General features: G+C 44.0%; 1 protein-coding gene across 1 annotated transcript in view; it reads right to left on the reverse strand.

Annotated features, from left to right (window-relative positions):
* Positions 1–17,078, reverse strand: part of LOC310788607 (uncharacterized protein) — a gene marked incomplete at both ends in the record, with an annotated part of 145,234 nt that overhangs the window by 93,748 nt on the left and 34,408 nt on the right. The gene's annotated exons all lie outside the window — the stretch shown is intronic.

Consider the following 17,078-nt stretch of genomic DNA (forward strand, 5'->3'; position numbering starts at 1 on the left):
ACAGCCTCTAGCAATACAATTTTCTGCAAACCTGTTAACCGCAATTCCAATATCCCTATCCTCATTAATCATAGACCTCATCACCCCTCTTCTTCACGTATAAATCACAATGCCAAAATCATCAACTCTCTCAGTAGAAACCCAGTCAATTACTCATTCCCCCAACCTTCCATTTCACCTCTCTCTGTCACTGCTGGTCTCTGGAACTGCCAATCTGCTATTAAGAAAACTGACTTCATCACAGCCCTCGCCACTTCACAGTCACTCCTCTTCCTCGCCCTTACAGAAACATGGATCATCCCTGAAAACACTTCAACCCCCGCAGCCCTCTCTGATGCCTTTTCCTTCTCTCACACTCCCAGAGCCTCTGGCCGTGGTGGTGGCACTGGTATCCTAATTTCACCCAAATGGTCTTTCACGGTTTCTCCTCTTCCTCACCTTCCTCTATCCTCTTTTGAATTTCACTCTGTCTCTGTTTCTTTCCCAGTTAAACTCAACATTATCATCATTTATCGTCCCCCCGGTCCACTTGGAGCTCTCTATGATGAGCTGGATTCACTCCTCTCCCTGTTCCCTCCGGATGGCACGTCCCTTGTCCTGCTGGGAGACTTCAATCTCCCGTCTGCCTCTGTTCACTCCCCTCTCTTTCTAAACTTCCTCTCTTCTTTTGACCTCTCCCTCTCTCCTTCTCCGCCCACTCACAAAGCGGGGAACCTCCTCGACCTCGTTTTCACCCGTGCTTGCACCGCTTCCAACCTCACAGTCACTCCCCTCCCTGTCTCCGATCACCACTTCATAACCTTCTCCCTTCCCATTCCCCTCCCTATACTCCCCCCTCCCCCCACTCACATCATCACCACCCGTCGCAATATAAAAACCCTCTCACCCTCTGCCCTCTCCTCTGATGTCCTCTCTCTCCTCCCTTCTGCTGAACATTTCTCTTCTCTTTCCACTGACGATGCTGCCACCAGTCTTCTCTCATCTCTCTCCTCTGCTCTTGATTCCCTCTGTCCACTCACCTCCAAACCTGCTCGACCCTGTCCCCCTGCACCTTGGCTGTCCGAGGCTCTGCGAGCTCGCCGGACAGAGCTTCGGGCAGCCGAAAGAAAATGGATCAAGTCTCACAACCCCTCTGACCTCTCCGCCTATCACCTCATTCTATCCAACTTCACCACTACTGTCTCCTCCGCTAAGTCTGCCTTTTTCATTTCCCAAATTCAGTCCTCTGCCTCCAACCCCAGTAAACTCTTCTCTACTTTTTCCTCTCTCCTTAATCCTCCCGCCCCTCCTCCTCCCTCCTCCCTTTCTGCTGATGACTTCATGTCCTTCTTCATCAAAAAAATCCATGACATCAGTTCTTCATTCCCTCCCCCAGCAACCAACAACAGCACTTCCAATCTCTACCCTGGTTCCCCGTCCCCCACTACAACTCTTTCCTCTTTCTCACCCCTTTCCTCCGATGCTATCCTTAAACTTCTCTCATCTAATCGTGCAACCTCCTGTCCCCTGGATCCCATCCCCTCTTCTCTTCTTCAAACCATTTCCCCTGATCTATCCCCCTTCCTCACTTCATTTATCAATTCCTCACTGTCCTCCGGCACCGTCCCTCCTCCTCTTAAAACTGCCATAGTCAAACCTCTCCTCAAAAAACCCTCCCTTGACCACTCCTCCGTCCAAAACTACCGTCCAGTATCTCTCCTTTCATTTATTTCCAAAACCCTTGAACGTACAGTTTCTGAACAACTCTCCCTCCATCTCTCTCAAAATAACCTCCTGGATCCCCTTCAATCTGGTTTTAAACCAGCCCACTCCACTGAGACCGCCCTCCTCTCCGTCACACATGCCCTTCACTCTGCTCAAGCTCTGCTTCCCTCTCCTCTGTTCTTGTCCTCCTTGATCTATCTGCTGCCTTTGATACTGTAAACCACCACATCCTTCTCTCCACTCTCTCTGATCTGGGTATTTCTGGTGCTGCACTCTCCTGGTTCACCTCTTATCTCTCCAATCGCACATTTCAAGTTCTTTGGCGGGGTTCCCTTTCTAAATCTTGCACTATGAACACGGGTGTCCCCCAGGGTTCAGTCCTCGGTCCCCTTCTTTTTCTGCTCTATATTAGGTCGCTGGGTCACGTAATCTCTTCTCACGGGTTCTCTTATCACTGCTACGCTGACGACACTCAGCTTTTTCTCTCTTTTCCCCCTTCCGACACACAGATTGAAACACGTCTTGCCGCTTGCCTCAAAGACATCCTCTCCTGGATGACAGACCATCATCTCAAACTGAACCTCAGCAAAACTGAATTACTTTTCATCCCCGGTAAAAACTGCCCCCTCACTGACCTCTCCATCACCATCGACAATACCACAGTTCTTCCCTCTCAATTCGTTAAAAACCTTGGTGTTCTTATCGACAACCAGCTATCTAACTCACCCTCAATTACAGCCATCGCCCGCTCCTGTAGATTCTCTTTATATAACATCAGAAAAATCCGTAAGTTCCTCACCACCGAGGCAACACAACTCTTGGTCCAGGCTCTTGTCCTCCCCCGCCTGGACTATTGTAATGTCCTCCTGGCGGGGTTACCCGCATCTGCCATCCAGCCCCTCCAACTCATCCAAAACTCTGCTGCCCGTCTGGTCTTCAACCTCCCTAAATTCTCCCATGTCACCCCTCTTTTCCGTCAACTTCATTGGCTCCCTGTCCTTGCACGCATCAAGTTCAAGACCTTGGTTTTGGCCTTCAGGGCAGTCCACCGATCAGCCCCCCTTTATTTACAATCCCTCGTCACCTTCCAAACACCTCACCGCTCCCTCCGCTCCTTCACCTCCACCGCTCGCCTCGCCCCTCCACCACTTCTGATGCCTGGTAGTCGTCTGTCCCGTTCCCGCCTGTTCTCCTCTCTGGCTCCACAATGGTGGAATGAGCTTCCCCCTTCGGTCGTGCTGGCCGAAACACTTCCTATTTTCCGCCGGAGGCTGAAAACCCACCTCTTTGGACTACACCTAGGTCCTCCTTAAGGGTTAATACTACTGTTACATTTCACATTTCACTGCTTCATTTGTTGTTTTTAACTTATCTTAATGTTTACATTTGACTCTTACCTATGTTTCTCTCTTTAATTTGTTCTTATCTGATATGTTTATAAATTGTAATTGTGTAACTTGTAAGTCGCTTTGGATAAAAGCGTCTGCTAAATGAAATAAAAGTAAAAAAAAGTAAAAGGAGCTACCAAGTCAAGTCACCATACATGGTAAACATAGATATAGATAGGGGAGCTATTGTAAAGTATATTTAGAAGGAAAAACATTCATGACCCTCCCTAAAGCCACAATTAAAAAAAAAAACTCCTCAAAAAAGATATTTGTCACCCCTCCCCCAATTTGCACCATACGTCCCCTCTGGTAAATAATGAACAGTCCCTTAGGGAAAATCGGTTGACGGTTGATTTTGACACCCCAGCCAAGTATCCTCCCGGAACAGGTGTATGTGGTTTGTGGGGACTGTGCATTCAGCTGTGCCCCACTGTGGTGGGGCGTGTTATCTTGGATACCTTGCGCCCTTAGTTAGGCGTGTAGCAAGCAATGAGCTGACCCCATTTCATGTAATCTGTTTCAACCTTCCAACGCATAGCTGGCATCCTGTTACAATGTTATGGTGTGTACACATCACATGAAGAGATTAGTGCACTGTGTTAGAAAGACACATGAAGAAACTACAGTAGCCATGCAAAAGCAACTGACAGAGACAGGAAATGTAGTAATGCAGAATCGAGAATTTTGGCATCTCAGGGAGGTGTCTGTAAGGTGACTGGCTCTGAATGTTGTACATACATCTCAGATTCAACCAGTCTAGTTCAAGATGCAATAGCCGATACAGAGAAGGGGATTAGGGAGCTGCATGAGACACATGGCTTTGACCATCTGACTGCATGGGGTAAAAAAACATAACATGTTGCTTGCTGGCTCCAGCAGTTAAATGTCTAAATGCTTGCCGATTTAAATCAAATGTGCATGTCTGCAATCATCAATTCTTAATGGATTTATTATGTTTAAATGGCCCTGTAATCTATGGATTGAGGCAGTAAATGTGGCTATGTCAACCACGCTTCTATCACTTGTAGATCAAAGGCCAGAATTGAAATGCAAGTGTCGGGTCTTAAAGTCTATGCCCGCTGGTTTACCATAAAGAAAAGTGCCACAGCAAGCTGAGAGAGAAGGTGTAGCCTACCCGATCGGACTGTTGTCACCCATAGATTCAGTTCATCATCAGCTGAACAACTAGGCTATATCTAGTTGCTTGACTGGTTTTGACACATGAGGACAGAGACATTTGCACATTCTGGGTTAATTGTCACGGGTCAACACTCTGTTAAAATGCTTTTTATGGTCAAATATACTTATTAGCCTACTCCCCCCCATGACAACTTCAGTGCATTTTCTATTTTTGTTACATAATGCGTCACTTATTACATTTTCAACCAGAAAAAAGTGCAACCCCCCATTATGTAATAATTTGTGCAATATGTAATAATTTTTTTACAAAATGCGTCAAACGTTATTACATATTGCGTTCAGGCTATTTATTACATATTGCGCATATTATTACATAATGCGTCGTTATTACATATTGAAAGTGAGGTTTTATTACATTTTACGATTTTATTACATAATGTGCAGTTATTACATAAGGGGTCCGGGCGCTAGTCCGACCTCCCGCTAGTCCGACCTCCCGCTAGTCCGACCTCCCGCTAGTCCGAACTCCCACTAGTCCGACCTACACTGCCATAAATTCGGCTCTGTCAACCAAGCTTTAATCACATGTAAATCAATGCCATGGGAAGCGCACACAAACAGCCGCAATAGGCGCTGTTTCGCACAACACCCACGGCATGCACACACCTGTGTACACACACACACACACACAAACACACACACACACACACACACACACACCCACACACACGCGTGCACACGCACACACACGCGCGCGCACACACACGCACACACACACAACTCAGCCCAACTCAACTCAGCCCAGCTGACATGTACCTTTTGAGTGAACTCTGTCCCGAAAAATAAAAAACAATAAAAGAAAGCCACCCCCATGTTCTATTATTATTATTATTATTATTATTATTATTATTATTATTATTATTATTATTATTATTATTGTTGTTGTAAGTTGTTATTATTATTACTATTATCTTTGTAGTTGTTGTTCTTATATTATTGGTATTGTTATATGGTTATTATTTGTACGTTAATAATATTATTATTAATATTAATATTCTTTTTATTATTGTGTTATTATTAGTATTATCGTTATCATTATTATTAACATTGTTATTGGTATTATTTTTACGTTATTATTATTATTATTATTATTATTATGTTTTTATTGTTATTATGATTCTTATTATTGTTTATTATGTCGCGGGTCCACGTGTGTGTGTGTGTGTGTGTGTGTGTGTGTGTGTGTGTGTGTATGTAGTTAATAACGATCTGTATGTACATTGCTCGCCATGACCATCTAGTGGAGCAATATATATCATCCAAGAATGTTAGAATGGTCCAATTATACTTGCAATGCCTTTGCCTGCATCCCGAAACCCGATGTTGTTTATGTTGACAACAGTCACTAGACAGCACCCTGCCAAACTCATACACATGCGCAAGTGTGTATGCACCTCTCCATGGCATGGAGATCTTATTACGCACACGTTCGGTTTACATCAATCATACTAAATGCCAGCAAATCCAGACAAGATTGCACGTTTTCCTTTGTGTAGATAGCTAAAATCTGTATATTGCTGCATGTTCTTGTCTGCATGTTGCATTTGGATTCAACCTAATGTCTACATGTTATGTGTATTGATCTTCAAATTGCGGGGCATTCTGTGCGCAAAATGTGCTCGAGTTGAATGTGCCTTTATAGCCTACGAGTGGAGGCATAACGTTAGATTACATGGACAGCTGTGGAGTGGAGAGAGAGAAGGCAGATCAGCACCTCGGACAGCGACGGGACAGCCTCCGCGCGGGTCGCACCACGGCCAGCTCCACTCCCGTAGCCCCTTCCAGCGCCGCTAGGCGCTGCTTCTGCGTGCATGTCAGTTAAAGTATCCTAAAGCACAATAGCCTACAATATTCGTTTTTCAATCCCTACGGCTGCAGCCACTAGGGGGTTAAACTTTTCTCTCACCTTTGGGCACGTGACCCCACTTCCAGTTTAGGTTAATTGTGTACCTGCGCCATTAACCTCGTGGCCGTCAGATAAGCAGCTGTCATTTCGGTGAGTTTGACAATGGCAATGGCGAAGTTACAGCCAGGAAATCACGGAGGCAAGGTTTTAATCCTTGATGGGTACCGTTACCAAAAAAACAAGGCAAAAGGGGTCAAGATCTACTGGCGCTGTTGGAGGAAGGCGTGCAGGGCATACCTGCAAACAGGCATGTTTGACATGGATGTAGCCAATGCTAATATCCCCATCCTACAAGTGCCAGAGCACGATCACCCCACTGATATGAATCTCATTGCCCCCAATGCACTTAAGCAGGAAATGGTTGAGGCGATAAAGGCAGACCCCTCAATTCCAGTGAAAAGGGTCTATGATAGCGTTGTTAGAGATGCTGATGAGGATGATGAGGTGGTCCCGGGATTCAACACTGTCCGCTCGACACTGACCAGGACCCGGGCATCCCTTCACCCTCCGATTCCAGATGATGTGGATGATGTCCGGATTGAAGATAGTCAGGGATCCAGTCACCCAAAATTTGAGAGGACCTGACATGGCATGCTATACTTTTTGTTTGTGTTTTATCTATTCATTTGGACATTAAGGTCCACTGAATGAGAGGTCTGCTCTGCCGGAAACCTTGCGAAAAAAAGTTGTGGCCATTTTTGGATATGAAGCCTTCATTTTTTGACCGAAAAATGTGAAAGAGTTTGTTTTCCTCAAAGTCCTCAGTGGGTTGCGTAGGCTGTCAATAAATTCATCCCAGGTACACAGAACATGTGTGTTGACAACACCAAGTTAAGAAATACACTTACAAAACCTTTCCAAATAATTTATAGCCATTTTCTATTACAAAAAAGCACTCATTTTTTGAATTTTCTCCATTATTTTCATCTTTACTTTGTTAGTAAGCAATTATATCCTGAAATATGACATCAGCCAATGTGTCATTCTTTTCAGCAGATATTATAGTCATTCCACACTAAAGATGATTAAAATCAACTCAAAATCAATGGATCTGTGGTGATTTTATTACCTTTATGCTCGAAATTCCTCGAAACATGTTTTTAGTTTTAACAAAACCCTGTACCCCAAAGACAATACTTGTAACACAATAAATTCAAAACAACAAAATGATTTTAATCACAAAATGTACACTGGATGACAAGCCAACAAAACAATTATTGTTATACAGCTTAATTTGGATAGATTGTGACCAGAATCTAGAAAACATTAAATTAAACATTAGCTGAACAAAATTATTGAACACAACACAAGAACACAAGAAAAAAGGCTGGCAACAAGGTCTATAATATAACAAAATTAACTTTGCAATGAACACAATAACTCAATCACTGTCACTGTCTTCAAGTGTGAGAAATAACTCAATCACTGTCACTGTCTTCAAGTGTGAGTTCAATCCTTGAACATTTGTTGGGGTCCCCAGTGCAGAGACATGCGATGACACACTTGACATTGGCTCTCACACAAGAGCATCCTCGGGCACACATGCTTTTCTTGCAGTGACAGTATTTCGTGTGTTTGAATTCTGCAGGTTTTGCCTCCTTCAGCATCATGGTTGCCATCAGCTCCTTTGATATTGCCAAAGAGATGGGCTCGCAGTGCATCCAAATTACCACTGAAGTCACTCCTCTCATACAGTGACACCATGTACCGCCTAGCCGCTGTCACAACATCTTCTTTAACATCCAGGCTTTCCCCAGGGTTACCGTATCTGCACAGGGGCAGAAGGTCTTCCAGGTGATCAACGGCAGTTTTGTAGGCGTGCTTTTTTCCTCTTCTGTAGAGCTAGCTGTAGAGATAGCTCACTGTGTCACAGCACAAGCTCAAGGTCCTGGGACTAAACACAGCAATGTGTGACTGGATCCTGGACTTTCTGACAGACCGCCGCCAGGTGGTGAGAGTGGGCAACCTCACCTCCTCCCCACTGACCATCAGCATAGGAGTGCCCCAGGCATGCGTCTCCAGCCCCTTCTGGTACGACCTCTACACCCACGACTGCGTGGCGACTCAAACCTCGAACACCATCGTGAAGTTTGCAGACGACGCAGCAGTCGTGGGGCTGATCTCCAGGAGCGATGAGACAGCCTACAGAAAGGAGGTGGAGGCCCTGGAACAATGGTGCCAGGACAACCACCTCTCTCTAAATGTCTCCAAGACCAAGGAGATCATTGTAGACTACAGGAGGGGAGGGGGGGGGCGCACACCCCCCAATCACCATCAATGGCACAGTGGTGGAAAAGGTGGACAGCTTCAAGGACCTGGGAGTCAACATCCACCAGGACCTGACATGGGCCAGCCACACCGACACTGTTGTCAAAAAGGCCCAACAGCGACTAAGACCAAAAATCCTCAGGGACTTCTACAGAGGCATCATTGAAAGCCTGCTGACTGGCTGCTTCACCACCTGGTATGGGAACTGTACCACCATGGACCGCAGGGCACTAAGAAGAGTGAGGCGCGCGGCCCAGCACGTAACAGGATGTGAGCTACCAGAACTGCAGGAACTGTACAATCAGCGGTGCCTCAGGAGGTCCCTGAAGATCATCAAGGACACATACCACCCCCACAACAGCCTGTTCTCCCTGTTACCCTCAGGGAGGAGATACAGGGTTCCAAAACCACGAACAAATCGCCTGAGGGACAGTTTCTTCCCGCAGGCCACGAGACTCCTTATCACACACAAATAAACAATCATGTAGCAGCTGCTACCATTACATATGATAATTATGCCTATGTTATTTGCACCTGTGCAAACAGAATGTTTATTTATGTTTTAAGGTGTCTACGCTAGAAAAGAAAAGGAAAAGTTTACTGTTATTGCTTGCATCTATATGCCCTGTTTTTGCACTGTTATACTGCACTATGTTGTACCGGAGCCTACAGCACAAGAATTTCACACGTGATACTTGTACTACGGAGTGACAATAAAAATCTTGAATCTTGAATCTTGAATCCAGTCAGTATGTAGGTGCTGAGGAGCATGGAGGAAAGATCTGCAGCTTGAACATCATAGTTCACTGCCAGGGCGTCTGCGATTGCATCTTCTTTAACCACAGTTCCTGCAGGCCATCCATGTAATTTTCCGTGATCCTGGTCGCACTGATCTGTTAAAAGCAGATTGTCAGGTTGAGCTTCCAGAACTATCCTGTGAGAAGCATGAGGAGGCAGATACCAGGGTGTTTGCCCACATTGCATACTCATTACAACATCTGCACCACAAACGGGCTGTAGTGGTGGCTACTGACACAGACGTGATCATGATGTGCATATACTACATTGCACACATGGATGGCCTGCAGGAGCTGTGGGTAAAGAAGATGGATATCTACCTGCTCATGCAATCGCAAACGCCCTGGCAGTGAACAATGATGTTCAAGCTGCAGATCTTTCCTCCATGCTCCTCAGCACCTACTGACTGGATGTGACACAGTGAGCTATCTCTACAGAAGAGGAAAAAAGCACGCCTACAAAACTGCCGTTGATCACCTGGAAGACCTTCTGCCCCTGTGCAGATACGGTAACCCTGGGGAAAGCCTGGATGTTAAAAAAGATGTTGTGACAGCGGCTAGGCGGTACATGGTGTCACTGTGTGAGAGGAGTGACTTCAGTGGTAATTTGGATGCACTGCGAGCCCATCTCTTTGGCAATATCAAAGGAGACATGCGTTGCCTTCCACCTACTGAAGATGCCTTCGTTCCAGTTACACCTTCGCCGAGCCCTGCATCAGTTGGCTGTATGCAAGCGAGCACACATGTCTCAACCAACCTACCCTGTTGCCACTGACTTCGGCAGAGAGCTTGTCAGTGGTAAGCTGATGGCAACCATGATGCTGAAGGAGGCAAAACCTGCAGAATTCAAACACACGAAATACTGTCACTGCAAGAAAAGCATGTGTGCCCGAGGATGCTCTTGTGTGAGAGCCAATGTCAAGTGTGTCATCGCATGTCTCTGCACTGGGGACCCCAACAAATGTTCAAGGATTGAACTCACACTTGAAGACAGTGACAGTGATTGAGTTATTTCTCACACTTGAAGACAGTGACAGTGATTGAGTTATTTTGTTCATTGCAAAGTTAATTTTGTTATATTATAGACCTTGTTGCCAGTCTTTTTTCTTTCTTTTTTAATGTGTTGTGTTCAATAATTTTGTTCAGCTAATGTTTAATTTAATGTTTTCTAGATACTGGTCACAATCTATCCAAAGCTGTATAACAATAATTGTTTTCTTGGCTTGTCATGCAGTGTACATTTTGTGATTAAAATCATTTTGTTGTTTTGAATTTCTTGTGTTACAAGTATTGTCTTTGGGGTACAGGGTTTTGTTAAAACTAAAAACATGTCTCGAGGAATTTCGAGCATAAAGGTAATAAAATCACCACAGATCCAATATCCACAATATCTGCTGAAAAGAATGACACATTGGCTGATGTCATATTTCAGGATATAATTGCTTACTAACAAAGTAAAGATGAAAATAATGGAGAAAATTCAAAAAACGAGTGCTTTTTTGTAATAGAAAATGGCTATAAATCATTTGGAAAGGTTTTGTAAGTGTATTTCTTAACTTGGTGTTGTCAACACACATGTTCTGTGTACCTGGGATGAATTTATTGACAGCCTACGCAACCCACTGAGGACTTTGAGGAAAGAAAACTCTTTCACATTTTTCGGTCAAAAAATAAAGGCTTCATATCCAAAAATGGCCACAACTTTTTTTCGCGAGGTTTCCGGCAGAGCAGACCTCTCATTCAGTGGACCTTAATGTCCAAATGAATAGATAAAACACAAAAAAAAAGTATAGCATGCCATGTCAGGTTCAACCCATTTTCTTGAGCTTTTGGGCCTGTGGATCCCTGACTAAGATGAGTGGGCCAAGACATGGCGGGGAAGGCGCTTTCTGTCCCACCAGGACAATGGCTGGGGGGTGCTTGTGTTTGCAACAACGAGAAATTTTGTCAAACTCAGCAGGTGCAAGGATGTGTACATGGACGGCACATTCAAGAGTTGCCCCAGTCCCTACCAGCAGTTTGTCACCATCCATGGGAGGTACCTGGGCAGAGTGGTGCCACTGGTGATGTGCCTGGTGACCGGCAAAACTGTTGGCCAGTACAGGGAGATTTTGATGCACGTGAAGCGCAAGGTGCGGCGCGCCACAGGGCACCCATGGAGACCAAGGCGGCTGGTGACTGACTTTGAAAGTTCCCTGCTGCTGGCAATCCAAACTGAACTACCCGCCACTCGGCCATCTGGATGCTATTTCCATTTTTGCCAAAGCCTGTGGAGGAGGGTTCAGGAGCTGGGCCTGGCTGGCCCATACCGGCGGCATGGCAGGGTGCGGAGATGCATCCAGAAAGTAATGGCAATTGGGTACCTGCCATTGCCTTTGGTGCGTCAAAACTTTCGCCTGCATGCAACCAGTGCAGCTACTGCTCGCGTAAGACGGCGCTACCCCAGGCTGGCAGAATTTTTCCAGTACATCGAGCGAAACTACATCCGTGACGGCAGCCAGTTCTCTTCCCGAATGTGGAATGTCTTCACCAGGACGTCTGACAACAGAACCAACAACTTTGTTGAAGGTAATGAAGTTAGTTTTTGAAACATTTGCCATTTTATCAATAGTGGCCTGTGGCCTCTACCAGGGATTCCGTTTTTTAGCCGTAGCCTATATCCATGCTTTTAGCCGGTATTTGTTGAATTAAAGAGCGGTGTGCAGCTTGCTCCCTTTGCAGTTGCAAGCCAGACCGCAGTGAATAGTTAGATAATTATTTTGAATTCAAAAAATGATTTAAAATTAAGATTTCATTTGCTAAAAATTATGCAATAATATGTTATGTATTTAGGAAATGATTGGGCTACATCTATCTTTTTTCAATAGGCTACATTTTGACTGGGCGGTAAATATTCTATAAGGCCAGAATTCTGGAATGTTGCTGGCTCCATTGGCTGGCCAGAAAAAAATCGTAGCGGAATCCCTGGCCTCTACTCAGTGAGAGTTTAGGTAAATTTGTTTTACAGGTCCCGATAGTCACATATAACTATTTGTAATTAGACATGAACACCAATGTAATTACTGTGTAATTCATGTCTAGTCACCTGTAAAATATAGGGGTACCAGAGTCTGTATTTAAATCAGATGAGACTAGAGACCAGTGAACGAATAAAATTATATTTATGACAAAAGTAATTGGATAATGCATTACAGAAACTATGATGAAAGTTAGATAAAGTTTAGACTCAGCCCTCAGTCTTAATCCGTTTCACTCCTGTAAGACTGAGAATATTACTATTTAAATCTTTGCATAACGTTAGGTGGCGCTGTTGGAAGCCTTGCATCGGAGAACCAATCATGAGTGTTGTGGGCGGGCCTGCTTTCTGGGGGCAGTGACGCTCATGCAGAACCGGTGTCTCGCAAAACATCGCCGCGTTTGCGGAGAAACATATTAATCACTTAGAAACAAACATAATAGGACGTGTTTCATCCGGCCCCGGCGGCTAGAGGTCTTTCCCCCAGCGATAAGCCAGACTCCCGAGGCTAACGTTACAGAGCCTGCTGATGACTCACAGTAGCAAGCGGACCACTTCCGGGTAGGAAACATTATTGTAAAATAAACAACAGCTATAAATTTTGTTTGGAGCATATCAGCTTCATGCTCTGTGTTAGCACTATGATAAATGGCATTGCCGCTACCAAATAAAATTCTAATAATAAATGTAGGCGTGTCTGCTGCCGGCCGTTCTCGCCGGGCTCGGACAGACAGTTTCTGACAGTGAAATTCCCAGACGTTTGGTGGCGCAGCTCACCAAACGTCTGGGAGCCGAGACTAGATAAAGTTAGTCTTTGGCACTTAGATAGGGAGATATTGAGATAGAGCTACATCAGCCATGAGATATGCTGAGATGATATATCAGCCAGATATGCCTTGTTTTTCTGAATTAATTGGATAATTTTAAACGAAAAAATAAATTCTGCCTTGTTTTTCAGAATGAACAAAACATTGTCATTAAAATTAATTAGAATTAGACAAGTTTGAAGTTTTTATTTAAAACTAAAGTCTGCTCTGTTTTCTGAAAAAATTCTGAATTAAAGGATGGCTTTCCCGTGGGGAATATGAATATATATTAAATCTCACGCCCCTAAGGTTTTCGAATCCGTTGAAATTTTTGAAATAGCTTGTTCACAGCCAGAGATATCAACCGAAATCCACTCTGTGTGTGGGGGGGGGGGGGGGTGGTGGAGGGGAGGGGCGGGTGCGGGGACCCGAAATCCTACATTTCCCACAATGCACTGGGCTCGCGTGGCCTTCGTTTCCACGCCCACCCCTCAGGCATTTGGCTGATATCAAACTCCAGTAGGTGGCGGTAATGCACATATATGCTTGCCAACCGCCATAAAAGTCAAAGAAGAAGAAGAAGAAGAAGGCTTCGACATAAAAATATTATGAGAAGAAAAAATCAAAAATAAAATTGCCTCCAAATTGCACCAAATTTAAACCGAAGTATATATGTCGGGAGATGTCTTCATAAAAAAAAATTCATGCATTTTAAGGCATTTTCCAAGGAGTTACGCGCATCTGATGTTGTAACTATTTAATGTAAAAATGTGTAAAAACGGGTACATTGCTCAGCGTTGATTTCGTTACTTCATCGCACCTACTACTAGATGTAAAATTTGACGAGCTTTCCAATGCCGCCAGTCCCGTGTCTGTACGTGCTTCCGTTCCCGAGATATGGTCTCTTTGCAAGGAGCTATGGGAAGCTAATATTAGCTACCATAGGCTAGGCGGTGGAAAAAGATGGCTGCCTTTTGTTTTTGTTCAAGACCTCTGAAGGGGCGTGGAGGACCTCTAGAGGCGGGACCATGGCCCACATGGCCCACAGGCCCACAAGTAGTGTAGTTCATAGGTGCTCGACTTCCGCAAGGCTGGACTTGTCGCCCCGACGCGTTTTGCGTCAGAGCGTCATGGAAATAATGTGAGAGATGGTTGATATCTCTGGCTGTAAACAACCAATTTCAAAAATTTCAACGGATTCGAAAACCTTAGGGGCGTGAGATTTAACACATTCACTGCCAACAGTTTTTTTTTTTACTGTAGGTAGCTTCTGCCAAGGTTTTTTTTTGAGGATTCTGGCTCATCTTTCAAGAGCCGAGGATTATTTTCTGCTAGGAGTTTGTGAACACAAAATATCTAAAAAGAACTAATATAATGTGTGCTTTCTCTGTCTAAAAGAGTTAGTTTGTAGAGTTAGTAGTTATGTAGGCATTAGCAGTTGACTACAGCATGGTTTCAGCATCTGAAAAGGAAAGCTGAGATAATTGCATTTTTGTGAAATTCGATAGAACAGGCAGAGCAGTCACTTTAACCATTTATTTTTGGCATCAGTGAGACATCAGACATCTAAACAATATAGTTCTGAACAGTAATTTCCTCCATAACAGCACCCGCACCCCCCTCTCCTTCAAACTCCTCCCTCCGTGGGCGTGTCTCTGGTGGCTTTGCAGCGTTTGTCACAGGCGAGTTTCTGCTGCCTGTCTGTGCTGCATCCCTCCCTGGCGGCCCCTCGTTGGGCGAGTCTGGATGGGGCTCGTTCGTTTCTTGGGTTTTCGGTTGAGAGCTTTGATGAAGCTTTGTGCGATTCTGGGCTTATGCTGCGTGTTTCAAAGTGTGTTGCACCCAGTCTATTTTTGGAACCCCCCACCGTTGTGCGCCACCGTTGTGCACCAGCGCGAAAGCGTTTTCGCCTACAGTATGAAAATGGCTTCCTCACGCTTTTCCCTGCAGTTTTGGCTGGCTTTCTCTAGTCTGCAGAGCACTGTCGCCACTTAGTGGGTCGGTGGAATGGGTTGTACACGTTCGGTGGCTCCCATATTTTTATAGGAGATGTAAAAGGGTTAGATCCACGTCCCACCGTCAAATTTTTTTTTGACGAGTTAACTCGTCCACGGCAGTCAACCGTTTTTTTTTTTTTTACGAGTTAACTCGTCCACGGCAGTGAACGTGTTAATATATATTCATATTCCCCACGGGAAAGCCATCCTTTAACAAGATAATTGTTTCCTATTTAGAAAAATGTCATATTTGTTTTATGTATTAAAACATCTCGGTCATTGAGAAAAAGAGGGCAGAATTATATATAATAATTTTCTGCTGAATAATTGTCATTAATTCGGAAAAACAAGAGAATAGTTTGTTGATGTCATGAATTCAGAAAAATGGGGTGATTTTATTTCTCAAATGAATGCAACAATAATAATGAGATTAATAATGAGATTAAGTCATAATGAGATACTTAACTTCTCATTATGATAAACACATTTCTTGTTATGAGATAATTATTTCGTTATGATATAATTATCTTGTTAGTATGAGAACCATGATATAATTATCTTGTTAGTATGAGATAGACAATTATCTCATAAGGAGATACATTTTTGTTTGAAGATTATCTCAAATGATCTCATAACAAGATTATCTCATTAAAAGAAGGTAACTGAATGTCATGAGGATGAGATAATTCGGTAAGGCTTTAGAATACAGCCCGCAAATAACCATGTCGGGTAGACTGTACTTATAGTGTAACTGCAGGGTAACACGACTGTACTTATAGTATAACTACAGGGTAACAAGACTGTATAACTACAGGGTAAAAAGACTGTATACTTATAGTATAACTATACAGCGTAAAAAGACTGTACTTATAGTAGGCTATAACTACAGGGTAACAAGACTGTACTTATAGTTTAACTCACCATGTTTTTATTGATTGTTTTAGCTTTTCATCACAAGTGGAACTCGACACTCCAGAGGCAACATCCCTCACTCTGGATTTTCCTGAGGCAGATGAAGGACGAACAGCGTCTGGTGGAGGTCGCCACAGCAGCTGCAGAGCGAGGGGAACCTTCTACACCCCAAAAGAGGAAATGGCGGCGCCAGGAGGAGAGGATTTCACGTCTGAAGCGTGATTACAATCAGGGTGTCCGCACACTGGTGGAGTATTGGGATGCGGTGCTGCATTCAGTGCACACTTTTTTGTGAAAGATGCAAGGTTTTACTGTTGATTTAACGATTTGTGACATCAGCAGTGAATCAGTGAATTGTGATGTCATCAGTGATTAGGGGGGCAAGATGCATAATGCATCGACGATCCATGCACAACATTGTGATTAATCGCTATGACCCGCCATAAAAGAAGGAAATCAAATCTTTTTTGATTCTTATTAGAAAAAATAGATTGTTTTTCATTTAAATGTGTGAGCCCAACAACAAAATTGTCAAATTATATTTAAATCACTTTTTTTTTTTACTGATATCTTAACTGATTGTGGGCATATCGTGGGGCATATTCTAATATCGATTTTGGTGGAATTTCTCTCCAAAAATGATACCAGCCACCACTGCCACATTATTGTGTTGTCATTGCAGTTTGGAAATGTGTGCATTAAGGCTCGAAACCCTCCTATTGCCGCTGGCGGCTATATTTTGTATTTGTTATGCTGCCACAAAAGGGTTTCAGTTGCTGTTCAGGATGGTTCAGTTTAATTAATATTAGTGCTTGTTTTTCTGAATTTGTTTTTGCTAGTTTAGTTTGTTAGTGTGGTTTATTCACCTTATTCATCACGCCGACTTTTCTTTTCAGCATTAGAGGCACGCAATTGTATTTGTTCTTCGGGTTCAGCGCTAGTTGGCGGCCAATTTCAAAACAAAAGGTCACGAATGACGTTTGACAATATTCAGACGCTACACTGCAGCCAACTTCAGTTAGCCTGGGTAAACCCAGCCCCCAGTGACCTGCCCTCAGGCTCACGTTACTGCTGCGAGGAGCCT

Source organism: Poromitra crassiceps, assembly GCF_964638095.1.
Source record: "Poromitra crassiceps genome assembly, chromosome: 13".
Classification (NCBI taxonomy): Eukaryota; Metazoa; Chordata; class Actinopteri; order Beryciformes; family Melamphaidae; genus Poromitra; species Poromitra crassiceps.